A 14,893-nucleotide genomic window follows, 5' to 3' on the forward strand; every position below is an offset into this window, starting at 1 on the left:
GAGGTGAGAGAGACAGAGAGAATTTTTAATATTTATTTTTTAGTTTTTGGCGGACACAACATCTTTGTTTGTTATGTGGTGCTGAGGATCAAACCCGGGCTGCTCGCATGCCAGGCAAGTGCGCTACCGCTTGAGCCACATCCCCAGCCCCAAAAGGCTAATTTTGAACCTAATATTGACTTCAGTGTTAGGTTACCTGAGTATATTAATATTGATGATACAAAATAGAGCAACCTAATCATTTGTTAGAACTGAAAAATGGTGGATAGTCAATGTTTGACAGATTTTTAATTATGTGTTTTACTTTTCACAGAATTCCAACAACTGTTATGATTCTTCTTAATATCATTTAAAAATAGAAACATTCTTCTTTTGTTAAAAAAATAGTCTAAGTTAGGGAGTGTAGCTCAGTAACAGAGCACTTGCCAAGCACAAGTAAGGCCCAGGGTTCATTCCATAGCACTCCACCCCTCCACCAAAAAAAAAGTCTAGGAAATACAATACAACTTCCACTATATCCTATTTGGACAACTTTCATATGACTCAAAAGAACCTGCAGAACTGCCATTACCAGAAGCTTTTTTTTTTGAAGACTTCTAGTCAAACTGCTACTGCTGCTAGTAGTTTCTTGAATGGGAGAGTTATTTTAGAGTCAAAAATACAGTTGCTATTTTGAGCATTTTCTTAAGGATAGTAATATTCATCAGTAAATCTTACTTAAAATTCTTTTGGCTTTTATAGTGATTTAGATTTCCTCCTAATAGTTTTGTAACACTAGCTAATATATTGTTATGAATCCATCTAAAGTTAGAAATTTTAATAAATGCCACTTCTTACACTAGTATCATAATAAATTTGGTATATTGGCATAATATAAATTTGCAAATTAATAATAGTAATTTTTGCAAGCAGGAGCACTAACGAGATTGATTATTCAATGAAACTGAAGTCATGATGAAGAATGCATCAAAAAGGATTTTAAAACTTACTAGTGATAAAGTAACTGTTCTGGTTTCAAAAATACCAAGCCTAGGACACAAAATCATATTCCTATTATTTCAGTGAAATTCACCTCAGCCAATTAATGTACTATTCTTTTTAAGAATCTCAAATGATAAATGCTGGCCTATTTAATGAAATGTCAATCAGGAATTTTCAATAAATATTATCTCTTTTAACTTTCACAGGCAGAAATTGATCAATAACTGGGTAGGTAACTGAAGTAGTTCTTCTTCAAGGTAGGAAAAATTAACCATGTCTTCAGGAACTAATATATCTTTTCTCTAAACACTGATTAAAAAGAAAAGAAGGAGGGGGCTGAGGATAAAGTTCAGTTGGTAGAGTGCTTGCCTTGCCTGCACAGGCCCTGGGTTCAATCCCCAGGTCTGCCAAAAAAAAAAAAAAACAAAACAGAAAGAAAGAAAAGGAGTCTGGAATGGGGGTGCACACCGGTGATTCCAGTGACTCAGGAGGCTGAGTCAAGAAGATCACACCTGTGATTCTAGCTGCTCAGGAGGCTGCAGCAGGAGGATCACAAGTTCAAAGACAGGTTCAGCAAAAGGGAGGCACTAAGCAACTCAGTGAGACCCTGTCTCTAAATAAAATACAAAATAGGACTGGGAATGTAGCTTAGTTAGTTGAATGCTCCTGAATTCAATCCTTAGAACCCGCCCCCGCAAAAGAAGGAAGACAAGGAACAAATACACATTACTGCTTGTCACCATCTGATCTTGCTCTATGGGGGATGAATAGTAAATGTTCCATGCTTGTCCAATAGTTCAAGCTATTGTTTGATTGAAGAGTTTAATTGCTCCTCAAGTCTCACAAATTTTTCACAATCCACATAATAAAAAGATATTAAAAATATTGTTTTACATTAAAAATTTGAAGCAGAGAGGTAATTATCAAGAAAAGACAAGATGGCCAGCAGCTATTACAAAGAAGAACTTTTTACCCATCCTTTCATGTTGTTGGGTTTTGTTTTTGCAGTATCAGCTTGAGGTCAATTCCAATGACATATGGTTCTGTCTCCTCATCTTCATATTAAATCTTTGGTCATTTATATAAAATTCAAGTAATTTAAGACCCTTGGGAACAGAGTGAGTCCTTGGATCTCTGATTAAAAGTGAAGGTCACTTTCAGTCTGGAAAGGTGGTACAAACCTATTTTTTTCCTGATCCTCTCCACTAAACACAACTATAAGCATGAATATAATGGAAATGAAAATTGAAGATCTGCAGGATGTGATTAGAAGGACGCAAGCTGGTTTGGGCCCACAGGAATGTAGAAACAGCTCACTGGCAGGGTATGTTATGCACTTTCACACACAGAATAAGGTTATCTCATACTCAGGGTGACTTTCAACCTAGCAAGAGAAGACAGCACTGGAAGGTTTATTCCTTTCTTAGATCACGTTCAAGTCCTTCTGACAGCATAAGATGAGCCTCACATCACCAATAAGGGGGCTGAACTGGTAACTTTGGAAATAAGTGATCAGAGGAGGCATATTCCTTCTCTACTGGGCCTGAGATTTTCCTTTTCCATTGAGATGCCAAGGTAGGCAGGCATAACTACCAGAAGAGACTGAGAATTGTTGTCGGAAATCCCATTTGTCCCCATAAGCTTGAGACTCTCCTCACTTGCCCAGAAACACTAGAGTGGAACGTGGAGAGAGAGCATGAGTGGTAACTTTTTAAAAGATGAATTTATATTGATTTTATATAACCTCTTCCTGAAAATAGAAGAAGACACTCCCCAACTTCTTTTAAAAGGTCAGCATTAACCCAATGGCAAAACCAGACTGAGTACTAGACAGCAAACAAAAAAATCAAAAGATAAAAACTACAGACATAGATTTAAAAAATGTTCAACAAAATATTAGCAAACTATTCCCAAAATGTATTTAACTGAGTGGCATTTATTCCAATTATGAAAGGCTGTATATATATATATATACACACACACACACATATATATATATATACACACATACATATATATATATATATATATATTTAAAAATCAATCAAATTGATGTAATCTATCATAACAACAAACTAAAGGAGAAAAATTATAGGGTTATATTAATTGATGCAGAAAAAACAGTAAATAAACTCCCACACCTGTTTATGAAAAAGACTCTCAGAAAACTAGGAAAAGAGGTGAATTACCACAACTTGATAATGAATATCTACAAAACCCCCCTACAACTAACATTATACTAAATGGGAACAAGGCAAGGATATCCACTCATACCATTCTTAATCAAAATGGCACTAGATGTTCTAACCACTGCAATAAGGCAGAAAAAGAAACAAAAAACTTTTTTCATTTGCAGATGACATGACCTGATTGTCTACACAGAAAATACCAACCATGAGAAAGTCTGTCTGATGGTGAGCTATGGTTTATACAAGTACAATAAATTGCTTACAGTTTACAAAGCACTCAACATGGTTGGTTCATTTGATCTTTATGACAACCTTATGAAGCAGGTTTTATTATTGTTCTCAGTTTACAGGTGTGGGAACTGAGGCACAAATGGTTTTATTTATTTATTTATAGCAGACTATTCCCAAAATGTATTTAAAGGAGTGGCATTTAAATGGTAAGCCCAAGCCTACCAATGGTAGAACTGAAAAATAAACTTAGGTCTTCAATCTCTAACTTCTACTTCTTCTACTATACCGTGTTTCAGAAAAAAAAGTGAACTAAGATTGGCATACAGGCTAAGTTTGTTTGCATTGTGCCTTAGTCTGTTTTGTACAGCTAAAACAGAATGCCCGAGACTGTACAATTCATAATGATCAGAGACTTATTTCTATGATTCTGCAGGCTGGAAAGTCCAAGGTTGTGGGACCCACATGTGGTGAGGGATTTTCCTCTGCATCATCCCATGGTGGAAAGCACAAGGGCATGCATACATGTGAGAGGAATGGGGCTGAATTCATCCTTATATCAGGAATCTACCCCCATGATAACTAGTCTGCTTCCACAGTAATATCATGAATTAATTTATAAGGGTTGCCCTCATGACTTCATCATCTGTTGAATCCACAGCACCACAGTCTATATTGGGGATTGAGTTTCTAACATATGAACTTTGTGGGGACAGCAGACTGGAAAATTTGGGCTTGAGAAGGGTAAAGAATGTGAACCAGCACTCCAACAAGGGGTAATATGGTTCTAAGCAACCAGGGAACAAAAAGATGAAATCAGGTACCTGAGTTGGGAGTTGGCAGAAGTAAAAGAAGAATGTCAGAAGAAAGACTAGAAATTGTTCCCAAGGCAAAGCTGCCAGTTTGGGGGAAAAAAAAAAAAGAAAAAAAAAAGGAGAGAGAGAGAGAAAGTGAATTCTGAATATCAGTTCAGCCTCAGGGAGTTGCTCGGTGGATGCTTTAGGCATTTATGAGGCTATGCTCAACCAGGAAAACAGAAAACACCCTAGGTATTTCCTTTTTAAAATTTTTTTTGTAGTTATAGATGGACAGAATACCTTTATTTTATTTGTTTATTTTTATGTAGTGCTAAGAATCAAACCTAGTGTCTCACATGTGCTAGGCAAGCGCTCTGCCACTGAGAGCTACAACCCTAGCCCTACTCTAGGTATTTCTAACACAGATGACTTAGTGAAGTGATTTTTTATATATAAAAGGGATTTTAAGACAAAAATGTTTTAAATAAAATAATATTATAAGTTTATAGGATAAGATAGGGAAAGTGAAATCCAGAAATTAATAATTTTAATAAGCTGCTCCTAAATAGAGTACTAACTCTTTTCAAGGGTCACCTTAGCAATTCATATCCTTCAGGATACTTGAGTAGTTTTTTTAAGGGTTGGAGGAGAACAGGAAAAGTGAGTAAATAGGTCAGGGAGAAAGTACGTTTGGGATTTTGTTCCAGTGTAGGTTCGTGAGACCTATTATGTAGATGATTTGAACCAAGGAGTGATCTTGTAATTGGATCAGATTCTGGGATTAATTTGGACTTAATTTCAGAACATTTAGATCTGACACTGCTTACAAAGGCAAAGGGACCCTTTGCTTTCTGTGATTTATTTCCAGTATCTTGACCAAGCCACTCATCCAATCTGAGAGCACATGAAACTCTTCAGGATGGGCTTCAAAGTCATCCAAGAATCTGTAGTTTATAAAAAGAGATGGAATTAAGGGTGAAAAAAATTCCATGTACTTCACCAGAAATCAATAAAACTTTACTCTGAAAAGGATGTGGATCTGGGAGCTTTTTGTAGGATAATGTGGTTGAATGAATTTGCATTTTGGGCAATTCAGAAACAATATTGCTAAAATGTGTGTTTGTGTTTATTTGTACGTGTTGGGGATGGTCGTGGATGAATAACATAAAAATTAGCCCACAAGAAAATAACTACCTATTTATGTACTATATGATAGATATCGTTACATATACATATATTTATATAAACGATATATTATATAAATACATATTATATTACCCATATACATATTTAGATAGCTAAAAACTTATAATGATATCCTTTTTGACTGCTGCACCCCAAATTGGATTTTAGTTCAGGCTATCTCAACAATATGATGGCAGCCTCACACCACATAAAAGTACCCATAAAACATATAATCTGCTTACAGTCAGTAGAAAGACATGGGAAACCAGTAGTCCCGAGACCACAGCAAGGAGATCATAAAGAAGGAAAATACATTTGAGACAAAAAAGGAGGACAAAAATTAGAACTTTGGTCTGGCAGGAGGGTCTGTATCATTCCAGGCCATTTTAAAATACATTATGACATTCAGGAGCATAGGTTTGGCAAACCACAATAACTTCATTTTAGTCATGTTCTTTAGACTTGAGATCTGGCAAGATTTAAATTGGCTATTACATTTTCACCTCAGACTTTTCTGGCTGTTGGAATCCCCATTGCTTTTATTTACATATGAAAACTCTGTATTAAGTGGGGGGAAACTTCTAAAAGGGAAAAAAGTCCAGATATAACTGAAAAATCTTAGAAACTTAACATACTTTCAAGTTTTTAGCTTCCCAACTTCTGTTCCTCCAAGTTTCCCAACACAATGGGTATGATGAAATACTCAGAAGAGAATGTGGCACTCACAAAGTGAATATAATAAAGAAGATGGGTGGCAGTTTTCTCCCTTTCCACAACAAAATCAAAACCCTTACTTGGAAGGCAGCCTAGATGGTAGCACAAAATCATCAGATAAAAGGCTTCATCCTCAACGTGGACTGGAATGATAGGGAACTTAACTTAATATTTGATAGTCTTTATTTAGTCTACTGAAGCCTATTCTCCTGAGAAGGTATTGACTTTGAGAAAGAAAAATGGTCTCTCTCTCTCTTTCTCTCTCACACACACAAACACACACACTCACACAGACACACATGTTCACATACATTAATTAAAGCAAATTCTCAGCACTTCCATTATTCCATTATCCTCTTCGAGTCCTAGTCACCATGTGATATATACACTATTACAATAGCTGCCTAACTGGCTGCCCTGGTAATCCAATCTCTTCATAGTAGTCAGAGATCTTTAGATTTGAAATCAGATTATATCAAGCTGCTACTTAAATTGCCCAGTGGCTCACAAATGTACTTAATTACTTGGATTCTGAAGATAAAATAATGTATATAAAAGTATTCCATATAATGCCTGCATATAATAGACACTCACTCAACAGTGTTAGCATTGCTATCATATTTCCTAAATGGAAAATTGATAGTTATTATAGACAAAAAAAAAAGAAAGGAGGACAAAAATTAGAACTTTTGTTCTAAATTTTTGTTCTTTTAAGTCTTTTTCCCCCAGTACCACGGATTGAACCCAGAGTCTTGCTCATTTTAGGAAAGTGCTCTACCACTGAGCTACATCCCCAGTCCATAATTCTGTTTTTAGTTACTAATGGTTGTTTCATTTGTATTGCTTGGAAGAATCATTAACATTGCTAAATAAACGAGTCCTTGCTACTGCACATGTTATAGAAATATATGTGCCCCTGTAAAAAGCAGCTTCTTATGCAAAGGGTTGCCTATCAGTGTTTCTTTTTTGTTTGTTTTCTCTGACCAAAATACTTTAATGTAATAGCACATTTCTTCCAATTCAGATATTGGCCTCTTTGTACCTCAGTTTTGGCTGATCTAGAAGACAAATACATTTCTCCTTCAGATGCCTCTCAGGAAGCCCGAATGTAAAATTCAGGAGTGCCACATTTAGGTCAGACTAATCTAAATATACTCTCCCAAGTTTTAAAAAAAAACCAACAATTTTCATGGAATATGCTAAATAGTTAGACAAACAGACACTGATTTATTTCACATATTTTCTAAACTCTAGTTCAAAGAAATCAAAAGAATCAAGACAGTTTACAAAATACATACATAACAATAAGATAAAAATAAAAGGGGAGGGGAGACTAAATAAAACAAGAGTATATCAGACTTTATTAACTAAAGCGTACATTATAAGGTACATGGACTATCTAGAGATAAACAATAAAGTTGGCTTTAGGCTTCCTAGCAATCAGCATCATAAATAAATACAGTAAACAATTTGGTATCTGTAAGATTAAAACAAATCAGCTCTTTAAAAGGAAAATAATTATTTTTGGTGTTGTAATTTAAAAAGAACTTCTTCTTTGTGTCCTTATGTCAAAGATTTGGTGTACTACAGTAAATACAATAAAAAAAATATTCCTGTAGGTATTACTATAATGAGTTTCACAGAGTTGGTTCTTTTGCTCCTCAATATAAGCAGTTAAAACAGAAATGCACAATTGGTAAGTCAAGTCTATGCAAGTAGTAAAGTTTTTCTGGGACCGTGAAGGAAACACAAAATCAGATGGGCCAAATATACCTCACTAAATGTAACATAAATTTGAAAGTATCTGCAGAAACAGAGGGCAGCATATGTTTTAGAAAATCTCACAAAATACTTTTTAAACTAAATTTTTGGTAAGTGTAGTGTGGCAAGGTCATTTAAAATTATACATTCAAGCACTTCTTTTACTAATTAATGACAGACCCATTAATTAGACTGGCACCATTTTATAAAAGCTAGGCTTAATCAGGACATGTTAGAACAGACACTAATTTCAAGCAATATAACTTCCTAAGGAATCCTCAAGGATAAAATGGTTGAAAGAAGTACCTGGAGCTCTAAGCACTTAAAAGTTATATTTACTAAAAATAATCATTAATAACTATTTGTCTATATATGTGGCTGAAAGATCAAGTATATTACTGAGCAAATTATGTATAAGTAATGGTCCTTTAGCTTAAAGAACTAGTCATTCTTTGAGACTTGACATTTGGAACAAGAATTGATTAAAATTTTTCTGACTACAGTCTATAGTAATTCTCTGACTGGTGTTATTTCCTGTGGGTGTTTTAATCTTGAAGCCGTATTTGAAAGAAATAGGTCTTAAAGAGTTTTCCCTCAGGAGGTTGTCCTTTTACATTTCTCTCTCTCTCTCTCTCTCTCTCTCTCTCTCTCTCTCACACACACACACACACACACACACACACACACACACCTGGAATTTATTTAATTCAGTTTGGCATAAATCACTAATTTAGGATCCCTCTTTCTCTGTTCCTTTGAACAGTAAACAGGTAAAGTGTAGTAAGTAATCCCTTATTGATGATGCATGCCGGGATGTCCTTATTTACAACATGAAAAGCTGTGCAAATACACAGACTTTGGAGTCAGACATATTTTTATATAAATCCCAGTGTGTCATTTATTAGCTGAATGACCTGAACATTTTGCTTAAACTCTGAGTCTTACTTTTCTTGTCTAAGAGGAAAATGATATGTACCTATGATAATTAAAAGAGATGCTATCTAGAAAATGTTTGAAATTCCTCATTTAGGAATATCAGTAGTTTTTTGTTTTATTCTATTCCGTTTACCATTACACAAGTCCTCTAGGAAATTATAATTAAATTATCCTAAGAGCCAGATGTGATATTTCTAGGTATTAATACTTATCTCAGCATCTAGGGTTAGACTCTACCCTTTTAAAAATGTAAAGCCCTTCTATTTGACATGGTACCTGTGGTAGGTAGGCTACCCCTGCCCCCAAGATGTCTATAATCCCCAGAAATTGTGAGTATATGATATTGCATAGAAAGGGGAATTTTGTATTAAGGATTTTGAAACAGAGAGATTATCCTGGATTATCCTGGTGGGCTCAATGTAATCACAAGCATCCTGATAAATAAAAGAGGGAGGCAGGATAGTGAGAGTCAAAGGAGATGTGATGACAGCAGCAGAATCTGGAGTCATGTGATGCTGGCTTTGAAGATGGAAAGAGGAATGCAGGAAGCCTCTAGAAGCTGGAAAATGCAAGCAAATGAATTCTTTCCTAGAGCCTTCAAGAAGGAATAGTACCCTGCTAACCCTGGGCTTTTAGATCAGTGGGAACCATTTTGGACTTCTGACTGCTAGACCTATAATAAATGTATTGTTTTAAGTCATTAAGTTTGGGACAAGTTGTTATAGCAGCAATAGGAAAGTACTATAGTGTCATATTCTGTTTGGAGTCTGAAATGTGGAGGCTAAAAGTATTTATTGCAACTGAGTTGGGCTTGCCTCAGCCTTTTTAGTAGATAGAGCTAGGAAATACCTGAGTTCATATTATACTTCCAATTCAAATTCAAGACTATAGATTGTTTAGTTGGTCTCTCTTTTCATTTGTATCAACATCTGAGACAGCATAATTAGAATATACCATAATTTTTCATTTTGCTTTATCCCATAGTACACACATAACAATCTCAGAAAAAAAATCAAAATTAACATTCTACCAACAATATGACTAATGAAAAGTCAAAAATATTGTTTTTTGCAATTTTTTAAAATCTTTCAATATATCCCGCTAGGGATATACAAAATCACTACATTTTAAAGTCACTCAGAATTATGACCCTTAAAAAAACTTTATATTTGCAGGATCAGATAATCATCCTTTCTCTTTATTTACCAATTATAACACTAGTGCCTGCTACATAATTGTCTTGCTTTAGTCTATACTTTAGTCTGTTGAGTTTAATAATAATTAATATTTGTTATCACTTAACCAAATACAGTTGAGCTTTCTGATACCTAGAAAAGAACTCTACAACCAGCTTCTTTATTGAGACCTAGATTATGATTGTGTATAGAGTACCTTGTTTAATACCACTGATAGATTTCTAGTGAGTTAATGTCTAATTTAAAGACTTAGAGGAGGAAGCTGAGGACTATATCTTCATCTTGTAGCCCAAATATTCCACAACTGGATTCTTTTTAATACTCTAAAACTAAAACTAATTTGATTAAGCAGCTTACAAAAAAACAAGTGCTACCCCATCATCAAGTACCCAAATAGTTGTAGTAACTTTATTACACAGAATTTATTCCATAGTAAAAAGACCAGTTGATTTTTCTTTGATGATATGTGTAAACAAGATTAGAAGAACATAGGTAATATTTTTAAAGGAAATGGAATATAGGACCATAGTGGATTTTATTATCATGACAAATACACATTAATATGTATTAAAGTAACAGTTTTAGAAAGCAGCAAGTATTGGCATTTGTTTGAAATATGTTCTCAGTTAGATCAGGTCGCTCAAGCTGGCAGAACACAAAGCATTAAGTCACAGTCCAAAGGGTTAGGTCTGCAATTGGCAGGGTTTCAGCAAGAAGCTGAGGCAGAGCTGCCTAGTGACAGCAGGCAGCTGCGCTAAAATACAAAGGTTTGGCAAGGTGTAACCAGCTTTGTCAATTAGGAGAACACAAACTGAAGCCAGAGTAGTCTCACAACAGTGAGACAGTCAGAGATTATATTAGAGCAAAGCCAGGAAAGTGAAGCAAGTTTGAACTAAGGTTTTGAATTCAAGCATCTACTTAGAAACAGCTAGACCATGCAAAGAAAGGATATTTATAAGAGAAGAGACACAAAGGTGAGCTGAACTAAAAGCAAAAAATAAAGCCTGGTCTTCAGTATTCTTCTGTTGCAAACAACAGAAATATATTTTGGGCGGTGTAAGCAAAAGATAATTTTAATGATAGACAAGTGGGAGGAGGGTCTCAGAGAACTGACAGAAGCTGGAAGACCTTGTCTGGGCAGAATCCAAAATGGTCCAGAGACTGTGTAATAGAATCATAGCCACTGTTCTGTGGGAGAAACTATGTAGTCAAGGTGCTGGTCTTGGGATGTATTGCCATTCTGTTTTTAGTTTTCAAGTTTCTCTGCTCAATATTCAAATGTGGTGGGAGAAAGGAGGGGGGAAAGGGAGAAAGAGAGGAGGAGGAGGAGGAGGAGGAGGAGGAGGAGGAGGGGAGAGAGAATGAATATGAATAAAAATTAAATTGGCATTGTTTAGACAATGTGTCTCCCATTGCTCCTTCCCTACCTTATACCACAGTTATAGAAGGTGGGGCCCCTGGCCAAAGAACAGAGTGAGATGGACGAAATTGAACTAAAGGAAATCTGAATGCTATCAGGAAAAATAAACAGACACTGGACAGCCAATATCCCACAAATGTCCATATACACTTGATAAATCGGTGATAATAGGGGCTGAAACAAATTCAAATGTCTTGCTCTAGAACTATAAATCCAATTCTAAGTCTTTAGATTCAAAGCCAGGGAGCAGCTTGAGTTCTAATATTTTCAGCTTCTGATTACCAATCACGTTGGATTGGAAAACAGATTCCTAGTAGTTACAGTATCATATAACAACAATTTATTTAGTGCTTACTCTTTTCCAGATACTGTGATAAGCATATTACAAATGTATTATTACATTTAATTTTCCTAATATCAATATGACATAGGTATCACTGCCTCATTTTACAGATGAACTATTTCACTTTACAGATAAACTACTTAAGAAGTTTGTGCAAAGAAGGAGCATAGATGTGCACTGGAAAGTGGTATAATCTTAATTATAGCAGAAGTAGAAAGCAAACTAAAAGGAAGTGATGGTTCTAACTGAAATATCCTCTTGTATCAATTTTAACTTCTGTGGACCTTGTGATTTTGTTCAGTTAGATGTAGAATCAATGTCATGAGGAATAGGTGGAAGAATGAAAGCACACCAGAAATTTAGTGGTAAAAATTCCTGTACTTCCCTCTGGTGAAGAGAGGGAAGAAGTTATGACCAACCATGACCACATATGATAGAGACTAAAGAAACATAACTAGACAAAGTGGCTGACTTCCCTGTTTACTGTCCAAAGGGCACATGAAGTTCAGCTATGGCTTAGGCAAGCTTTGGCACTGTTGTCCTATCAAGCACAAGGATATAATAATCCAGTAATCCTGAGTAGTGGATGATGATTGAAGAAGCTTACCAGTTTGAAGGTAATCCATCATTGCAGACCCCATTCAGTGAAGTGATATCTAATCACAACTAGAACTAGTGAAAACTTTTCCAAATCAAGTTTATATCTTCTCTGCATTGTTTGGCGGTTTGGGAAAGGCTGCAGTTTCAGTTAGGAAAGGAAACCAAAGGAGATTTCAGTGCTACAGATTTGGAAACATTAGGGAGATAGATGAGTACAAAGCTTGAAACCTATCTTTAAGAAAGAGCATGTATTTGGCACTTCACATCTTCGGCCAGAGGACTGCATGGTTCCTATAGATGGGGACTGATAAGACTTAGTCACTCAGATTTGGTTCATGAGCTAAGATGAACTCCTGAGGTGGATATACAGGAAGACATACTTATGGGAGCAGAAGATAAGGAGACAGGGAATGGATCAGGTACTAGTCATTATGACTATCTCCAAATTTTAGATTAGTGTATTACCCAGAATTCAAGGGATTCTTGAAACCATCAAGAAAAAAAAATAACATCTTTGGCTAACTCTTCCATGTATCTATCATAAAACAAAATTCTTTGGCTAGCCAATCTTGCTTAAAAGCTGCCAAAATCAGGTCTGCTAATGGAAAAAACCAAAAAAATTAAATTAACCACTTTTTTCTTGGCAAGGTATTGTCATACTTTAGTGTTTATAGTTTTTCTCTTTAGAGATTCTTTTTTATTGAAGTTCTTTCTCTTAAGAATGTGTTCTTTCCCTCTATGAGGTTTTAATATTGTCCATAAGTGATCTTCCCTTATTAAAACCCTTCTAATCTTTACTTTCTTTTTTATTTATAGTTGATTAACTCTCTACATGAGAAGTATTCCTTTGAGGAATGCTATGGACTGAATTTTTGTCTTCCCCAATTTTACATTTTTGAACCCTTAAACCTGAATGCAATGCTATGTGGAGATGGGGCTTTGGAGAGGTAATTAGGTTTAGCTGAGATCAGAGGCCCCCAAGGTGAGATTAAGGTGAAGTTGAGAAGGATCATTTGTCTCTCTATGCCCACACACTGAGGAAAGACCATGTGAGGCCATGAGGAGAAAGTTCTGCCCAGAATTTGACCTGACTAGCACCCTGATCTCAAACTTCCATGCTTTAGAACTGTGAGAAAACTAACTTCTATTGTTTAAGCAACTCAGTCTGTTATATTTTGTTATGGCAGCCTCTTTTAGTCCATTTTTCATTCGTATAATAGAATACTGAAGATTAAATAATTTATATAGAAAAGAGGTTTATTCTGGCTCACAGTTCTGGAGGCTGGAACTCTAAGATCAGGTGGCTGAATCTGGTGGGGGCCTATGGTGCTTCATTTCCATGGCTGAAAGTAGAAAGGCAAGCAAGTATATATGAGGGAGAATGAGTAGTAGACTTGGTTTATAACAACTCATTCTCCACAAGAGAGAACTCACTCATGCAAGGAAGATATTAATCCATGCATGAGGGATCTGCCCCCATGACCCAAATACCTCCTGCTAGCCGCCACTTCTCAACCCTGTTATATGAGGAATCAAGGTTCCAAGATATGAACTTTTAGGGGACACACCTGTACTGTGGCACAGTCCAAACAAAGACAAGAAGTTCTAAAAGAGGGATTTTATCAAACATTTCTGGAAATCATTATTGTAAAATACAATAAAGCCTCAGAAAAATTTGATTTGTATACATTAATTTCCCACCTACTAAATTCTTAAAATCATTCTTTTAAGGATGACACAAACCAGGGTCTTGACTTTCTAGGTGTACTTATGATTTATCTGAACAAAAGTTTGCTAAGTAATACCTTCCCCCAAACCCAATCAAGCTGCTGTAGGTGACTGGCTTTCTCCCCAAATCCTTCCTGTCACTGCCCTTGATTGCAGGTTTGACTTGGGAAGAAGTTACTAAAATATGTTGTTCTCCTCCCAGTCCCTGCCTACTGTTACAATGTCTCACTTTGTATCCTTCCTCCTTCTACTTGACCATTTACTTTTTCTTAATTATACCCTTCTTCCAGGTACTTTACCTTAAGTAAAACACTGAAAAAGAAAGAAGATAGTATACTTGGGTAGTGCCTCAGGCCCTACCCTATGTTAACCAGTAAATCACTAAAGTCAGGATTACTATTAAGGTTAAAATATTTGGAAGAAAATGAATGTTTCATCTGTTTTTACTTTGACAAATTTTATTAAATATTTTATATTTCATGCTTAAAATCTTAACCAAATTGTCCCATTTCTTTCTTTCTTCCACTAACAGACTCATTGCTTACAGAGAAGGGGAGATGACCAGCTTTACTTTTCACAAAATCTACATAGCATTCTCTCTCAAACAAAGCAAAGCATTTGTAGAACATGAAAAGAAAGCTTCTGTCAAAAGAAAAATTTGACAAATGCAAGCTTCCAGTATGTTATAAAAGACTAAAACATCATAAACACATAGATTTATGATACAACAGTAATGAAAAATATTAATAGACTATAAATACCTGAAGAGTGGAAATGCCTGGAAACTTGGGATGACACAACACACGAACTATTTA

This window comes from Callospermophilus lateralis, chromosome 5, assembly GCF_048772815.1.
Source record: "Callospermophilus lateralis isolate mCalLat2 chromosome 5, mCalLat2.hap1, whole genome shotgun sequence".
In the NCBI taxonomy this organism is placed as follows: Eukaryota; Metazoa; Chordata; class Mammalia; order Rodentia; family Sciuridae; genus Callospermophilus; species Callospermophilus lateralis.